The sequence below is a fragment of the Podarcis filfolensis genome, assembly GCF_964270895.1.
Source record: "Podarcis filfolensis genome assembly, chromosome: Z".
NCBI classification, from domain to species: Eukaryota; Metazoa; Chordata; class Lepidosauria; order Squamata; family Lacertidae; genus Podarcis; species Podarcis filfolensis.
In genome coordinates this window covers 31585281-31592771 of record NC_139617.1, presented here as the reverse complement: position 1 = coordinate 31592771, position 7491 = coordinate 31585281, and the positions used below count along the sequence as shown (strand labels likewise).

Here is a 7491-nt window from a genome sequence, read left to right as displayed (position 1 = left end):
CTTGGTGCTGCTCTGAGCCCCTATGGGCAGCCTTTTTATGCTTTTCCTTCTGCTTCTGCTCTGTTTTTACATTCAGCAGCCTCTCTCTAGCAATTCCACTGTTTGGAGTTAAACATGACTGATGGGGCCATCTTCCCACCCATGTAAACATTGACATCTAACAATGTGCTGACTGTTGCCAAGCTCTGCCTATGATAACTCTGAAGCTTCTCCTTTGGTTGGCTCTCACAACTCCTTAAGAACACAAGAAGAACCATGAGTCAGATCAAAGGGGGTCCATTTAAGTCCAGCACCCTGTCCTCACACTAGCCAGCCATGTGTCCCAGTGTGAAGCCCATGAGGATATGAGTACAATTCTCCACTCCTGCTCTTGATCTTGCTCCCAGGCAACTGATATTGGGTGGCTACTATTGTTGACTTTACCCTCCTCTGTTGGTTGTCCATGTTCCAGTGTTTTGAGAGAAGCAAGCTCTAAAATGCTGTTTTTGAGATTAGGCAACAAAGCACTGTATACCATCTTGCTCTGTTTGATTTGCATGAAGGCCTTGGCCTTTCCTTGCATTGTATCCTTCTGTCAGCTCAGCCTTTCCAGTGGAAGCTGCTGCTTTTGCTCTAGCTTGGATCTTGGGGAGAGAGTGGCTGCTGCCCTCAGATCTAGTTTGTGGACCTCCCTTGGGGGCATCTGGTCAACCACTGTGAGAACTTTAGCCTCATCCATCAGCCATGCTCTTCTTATGTTCTCACAGACTGCAGCCACAGTCACCCTGATCCTGCCCACCAGGGCAGTCCACAGCCTCCTCCAGCAGTTCCCCTCCTCCCTGCACCACTGATTGCTCTTTCATCAGTCCACACCCTGCCTCTGTCTGGCTCTACTTTAAATAGCATTCATTTCTATTTGTACTGCTTCTGCACACACCCCCATGTTCAAGGCAGATTTTCCCCATCCACCCAGGCCTTGGGGCAACAAGTGGCTTCTCCTTTATAGAAGATAAGGTGGTCTGTGGACACTTCAGGGTCTACCAGTGGGCATTGTGAAACGGTGAAGGAACCTGTTGGAAGGACTGGCTCAGACACCCCTGCTGATCTCTCTCGTCTACGAAGGTCCCAGGTGGGCCATGCAGTACCCACCATGAGGCTAGCCGCCTGCCTCTAGCGGTGTGGGCAGAAAAGAGAGCGGTTAGAAAGAAGACCCTCCCCATGCTTTGCTTCTAGTCAGTAGATGGTGCGCCATTGATGCGCCTTTTCTGTTTGTTGCTTTTGGGGAAGACGGGAGGGAGATACAGTATTGCTAAACCCTCCTCCAAGGAGGAGGAGGGGAGGGAGGAGGCTGCCTTGCTTTCCTTCATATTGTCAGTCTCAGGGTAACAGCGAGCAGAGAGTGGCGATAGAAGGCTGATCTTGCAACCCTCTGGAAGACGGAGAGACCACGAGGTTCGCGCGTCAGCCGAAACACCCAAGGTTTAAATGCGTTCATCTCCTCCTCTGGATCTGTCCACCGCTGGATCAGCCGCTGCCACGGTCTGCTCCTCGTCACCCGAGACAGAAGCGCCAGACTCTCGGGGGCGCAAAGGCAGGACTGAGAGAGAGCAGCCGCGAGTGCCGCCCCAGTAGGTTTCTGGATCCAGCAGCAGCTCCGCAGGAGGTAAGGACCTGGCCCTCGGCTGTTTGCTCTTCGGGGTTGGGATGGGGCTGGCGTCGAGGGTCGCGGGGGATAAGCCACCCGCTTGCAAGCAGCCGTCGGAGCTCTTCCTAGCCTCGCCACCGAGCGGGAGCGCCTTTATTTGCTCCTCCTCTGCGTGGGAGTGGGCTCGTGGGTTCCTCGGCAGAGCTAAGGGGTGGCCCTGAGAGAAGCGATCGAGTGCGGTGACTATCTGGCTCTCCCGGTCCCGAAGCCAAAAGGCGAGCAGAATCCTGGCTTGGGGCCCCTCTCTGCTCTCCCACTGTGCAGCGCAAGCGGCAAACGCCCAGCAAAGTTGCAAAGGAGGAGATCAATCTGGGAACTGGGGAGGGGTCGGGGAAAGAGAGGTTGTGTGTGGCAGGGGCGCGGGGGGACACACAAAGGCCGGCTCTTCTCCCGCTCCTGCGGGCGGCCCTGCAAATATTCTGGAGCTTGACGTGGCCCCAGCGCAGCCTGCAAAACGCACATTGCCGGCCTCTTGCTAAAACGAGTTAGCTCAGAGGACAAAGGCGCGCGGCAGCCGCTTTATCCGTTCCTTTCCTTGGTTGGCATATGAGGCGTAGCGCTACAAGCCTTGGATTTACGCGCGTCGGCTAGTCTGGGGGTCGAGCTGCTGAGGGTTTCTAGCAAAAAGCAGAGGCCCCGCCAATTCTGCAAGGGAGACTGGGAGGGTCTCTGCGCGTGTGGCGCGGCGCTGTCCACGGTCCTGAATGGGAGGCGCGTCTTTATCTTCCTGGCTGACGCTTTTTCCAAGGGCCCGGTAGACCTGCCTTTGCGCCCCCGAGCGTCTGGCGCTTCTGTCTCAGGTGGCGGGAAGCTGACTGTGGCGGCAGTGGCTTATCCAGGGAGGAGATGAACGCATGCAGTGGGGCTCGCCCACCCCTCATTCCAAAGGCAGGCCCGCTGGCTGGTGAGGGGGGCTGTCTGGATTGCCCAGGAGTGGAGCCCACCCCCTCGCCTGCCCGCCCGCAGCTTCCAGGACGCTCTGCGTCTCCCCAGCCGGACAGCCCTCTGGGTACGGCTGATTAATGTGTTGCTGCAAAGGACGGGGAGGGAGTGTTTCTCGGTTCTTCTCAGTCAGTATAGCCCCGGGCTGCATGGAGGAAGGAGCCGCCTCGCAGGGAGGACGACTCTGGAGGGCTACGCCGAACAGGCAAAGGCAGGAAGTGGATGACGCCACTGAGCCCACCGCCTGCCGTGGCGCTTTCCGCCCCCTCCCCAGTCCAGAAACGTTCCCTGTCTTGGGATTTGGAGACCGCTGAGATTTGGGGTGAGAACTGTGAGGGCCTCAGGCTCCCCGGACCATTGCGCCCTGCCAGAGAAGGAACGGCTTAGCCGTAGGTGGGAGCTGTGGTGAGCAGAGGCTGAAGGGCAGGGGATGGTGGGTGGGCGAGGCTGGTTAGGATACAGGCAGAGTGGGTGGGAGAGGAAAGGAGCAGCAGCTCTGCAGGTGGGGGGGGAGGGGGGACAAGAGAGCCAGGCCTCTGGAGGCTGCATTTGGGGGCGGGGGCGGGAGAGACGGGAAGGGGTGTGTGTGAAAGTCCTGGGATGAATGTGCCCATGACCTTAAGTTTTAGCACAGACAGGTTCCAAGGGAATTAAAAATAGCTCTGGGTCACCCAGGATGGAGTAGAGAACAGCACCACCAGCAGCCCAGACTTCACAGCTTCACACAGGTGACTGATGAGAGAGTTGGATGGCTGGGCTCTCAAGTGTGCCAGCTGAGGTTGCTCCTGCTGCCCCAGTAGCAAACTGGGAAAGGCTGAGCAGAAACAGATGAACTTTCCAGCAGCATTTTGCTCCATTCAGTTTTCTTATAAGGATTCTGGAGGCTTTGCATTCAGCAGCAAACACAGAAGAGCCTAGTGACTTCAAGCGGTTCTGCATGGATGCCTGGGCAAAGGTCTGTACCTTCACAATGGAAGTTCCAAAGCAGGTGCAAATCTCAGGAAGTCCCAGGCCCCTTCTGGCTTTGCCATGGGCAGTGTGGTAAATGAGCCAGCAACCCAGGATTCAGTTGCCCTGTCCTCTGGCAGCTCCAGGGCCAAATGAACAGCAAGAGCAGTGGTGTGTCTACCGAGAATCCAGACTTTGGAGAGATGGGCACTGGGTGGTGGGGCTGGTGCGGGCTGCTAGCCCTTAGATAGTACCAGGAAGTACCTGATTCAGAAAGCAGGGGCTTGCTGGTGTGTTATTTGGTGATGAAATAAGCAAGGGGTTAGCCAGAAAGTGATCATTTTGTACAATGACTTTGATTTATCATCACAAATAGGATAGTAGGGGGGTCCCCCATGTGTGACTGCCTGTGCTCTCTCTCACATACACTCACTAACATACTGCTTCTCACTTTGTGCCTTTGCATGAGGCTGCTGTTCTTTGCAGAGGACACATTCTCCTCTTCCCCTCTTGCCATTGACCACCACAGGCACATCAGGCCACCCAGAATGCCTGCCCATCCATCTGGAGGATATGACCTTTCCCCTCCCTGCAGAGGGTAGCGTACATAGGATTGTTCCTTACAACTGAGGAGCACACAAAATAGCAACCTGCCTTGGAGGACTGTGGCTGGCCTGGCCACGGGGGTGGGGGTGGGGGTGGGGGTGGGCGGCTCTTGCTGCATCCAGTGCTTTCTGCTTTTTGTCTGCTGATGCATTTCTTCCCTGAAGCTGCTCTTTCTGCTGCCTTTATTCACCTTCCCATTGCTGTGTGTTGGCTCCCTTTGCCTACCTTCCCATTCAGTCATTTATCCAACTCACTCTCTCTCACACACATAAACACACATACACACAGCTCTTTTCCTCCGGAGCCAGCTTCTCTCTCTCTCTCTCCATTTCACCCTGCATGCCCCTGGCTGTCCTCTTGAATCCCCTCAACCTCATCCTTTTGCTGTGTCTCCAGCAAGAAAACCCGTCCTACTCTCTCTGTGGGTATATCCCTGCCAAATGTTTACAACAAGTAGTTCGATGTACAGACTGAATCCTGGCATAATTATACACACAGACAGAGACCGCATAGTAAATAAGCCAGCTGCTGAAGACGCCCACTTTCCTCCTCGCTTGCTTTCTTATTAGAGCTGTTGCTGCCACCGCTGCCACTCTCACCTCTTTTGCCTCTCTGCCAAACCCAATTTCCAGGGCATCAGCAAATGATCTTCTGGAAAAGAGCTCCTGGACAACCCCCACATCCAGGGAATGAATCAGAGCCGGGAGCAGAGCCCCAGTTCAAAGGGGTGCTTCTTGTCTTGTCAAGCACCCACTTGCCTGGCTCAGCTTCAGGGAAAGAGCTTCACCCCCCCTGCCCCCCACAGAGCTGGCAGAGGACCCCTGGAGTTGGAGAGCTGTGGGAGTTGGAGGCTATGGCTCCCCCTCCCCTCCCCACCACCCCACCCAACTGACCTCCTTATTTTACTGTTCCAACCGCAAGAGGGGCAGGATTACCCACAAGTCCATCATGTGCCCTTTCCCTTCTATTAAGCATCCTTCCTAAGGAAGGACGGTCAAGAGCAAAAATGAGTGGGGTGGTTTTTGGCCAGAGCTGCTTATCTTCAGTGGCAGGGGTTGTGAGTCTGGCTGGCCTGTGCTTGCTCCCCCACCCAACCCCCTGGTGTCCTGGACTAGCGGTTGCACTCTGGGACCTGTGCAGAGTTGCTGTTGCTTTGCTGTCAGTGGGCCCAGGTGGAGATTGATCCACTGACTTGGCTGGGAATCAATGTCCTCTCCTGGAGGAAGAAAAGGACATACACTGGTGTCTTATTTTTGTTTGGTGAAAATGCTGTTTGCTCAGCCTCTGGCTTGCACATCGGCCTCACCTTCAGGCATGTGTCACCAGATAAAGGCTCTGTTTGGGCATCCAATTCCCACTAAAGGCATTAGAGTCACAATGCGCCTTGCCTGCTTTTATTTTTGGGACCGGATTCTATGCTTGATGCGATGAAAAGATTTCAAGGTGCATGGTGGCTTCAGCATAGATACAGTTGCTACCTTTCAAGAGATGTTTTTGAGCTGGATGCAAGATGTAACAAAGCCAGATGGTTCTGAACTATTTCCATTTCTGCTCATGGGTGACTTTAAGTGCCAGAAGGCCAGCAATATATCCAGTTGCTGGATGCTCTTTAATTCTTGTGTGGAACATCCCTTGGGATCTGTGGCAAGGGGAGGGAAGCTGCAGACTGCTTGGTCACCACCAGCAACTGCAGTGGGGGCGGCTCCATTAGGGGAGACAGGGCACTGCCTCACTAGTCTCAGTTAACCCTCCAGTCCAGGGGATGACACCTCCTCTTCCACCTTCTCCTCTGTCTCAGCGTTACCTTTGTAGAACTCAGCAGGGAGGAGGAAAATGGGAACAAAACTAGATTTAGGACTTGTCTACACTTCTGCTTTTCCCATGCCCAGAAAGCATGAGTATGAGCTGTTTTCCCCTTTACCCCACTGCTTTCCAAGGGAAAACCCACTCTTTAGTGATAGAACAAATGGCAATCATGGGGAAACCCAGATTTCTGTTTGCTCCAGAGCAGTTTTCCTTGGGGAGAAAGCAGCAGGACAAGATGAAGTGTGGACAAACCCTTAGTTGACTCTGCCTGCCATTGGCTCTGGCTCCACCTGTGGTTGGTCTCCTTGCCTTCCACCATACCAGCCACTACTTCCTATGTATAGAGTCAATAGGCACATCATCTCAAAGACTTTAAGGATAGCATGATGCTCCAGTATCTGGTTCTTCTTGTTCTGCTTGGCCCAAAACTAAAACAAACTGAAATATGTAAGAGTGAGGAAGCATAGGAAAAAAGAACTGTTGTCATATTTCTTACTTGGTTGTATGACAAACAGCATCTGCTAAATGCACCCACATAGTCAGAGGTCTGCATTATCCCCAAACAGAAGTAAACTCATTCATCTAATTGTGTTTGCCAAGGTAGCACGTAATGGGAATAAACTGGGGGACCTCACTCAGCTGGATTCCTGAGTCAGACAAAGCCCTCCTTCCCCTGATCAGGTGGCTATTAAGACTAATTACCATGAGTACCAAAACTCACTTTTCTTGGAACATAAGGCTGTCATTGGCTGCTAGCCATGGTGGCTCTGTTCTGCCTCCACCATCAGAGGCAGTCATGCTTCTGGGCTTGGGTCCTGTTTGAGGGTTTCTCATGGGTGTCCACTGTGAGAACAGGATGCTGGACTAGGTGGCCTTGTGCAGCAGGGCTCTTTTTGTGCTCTATTGCATTCACTTGTCACAAATTCCAGGTAACGCTACTCCCTCCAAATCTCATTTCCTACTAGAGAGGCTGAGAAAGGAATAAAGAGGGCAGCCTCATAATCTTCCCACTACAGGTGCTCCTGCCGAAGGAAAGCTGGACCTTGGTGGGCTTGGAGGAAAGCTCTGCTCCTCCCCAGCTCGCCTTACAGATTCCCTTGAAGTGTGATGATGAGCCTTTGCAATTCACCACCTCTTGATACAGCTTTGCATCTGGCTCAGCTAACTAGATTTGTGGGTCTGTTAGACAAGAAAAGGCACTAATAGTGTGGGGTTTTTTAATATTCAGGGGGATGCAGAGGTGGATTTAGGGCAGCATGACTGGTTCCTCACACACAAGGTGCCGAACAGAGAGGGCACCTTCCTGCCTCCTTCCCAAATCCTTGTAAGCACTTACTTTGGGAAGGAGGTGTGAGGGCTCTGACAGGGTCCTAGAGTCCTCCTTTATCCTTCCCAAAGCATAGTTAACATTTGCCCAGCTTTGGAAAGGATACAGGAAAGTTGGATGTGTGTGTTAAATGTTGGCCTTGTACAGAGTACCATATTACCAAAGTCGACCACTGGGG

General features: G+C 53.3%; 1 protein-coding gene across 3 annotated transcripts in view; it reads left to right on the top strand.

The window, feature by feature from the left end:
• The first annotated feature begins 1250 nt into the window (after nucleotides 1–1250).
• LOC310754489 (gamma-aminobutyric acid receptor subunit alpha-3-like) overlaps nucleotides 1251–7491 on the top strand; it is a 36393-nt gene continuing 30152 nt past the window's right edge. The window contains exon 1 of one of the 3 annotated variants that reach the window (XM_083596460.1): nucleotides 1251–1642. The gene's annotated coding sequence lies outside the window, so the exon portion shown is untranslated. Of the gene's footprint in view, nucleotides 1643–2424; nucleotides 2694–2736; nucleotides 2949–7491 lie in introns of those variants that run through there. The other 2 variants (XM_083596461.1, XM_083596462.1) reach the window with 2 other exon arrangements.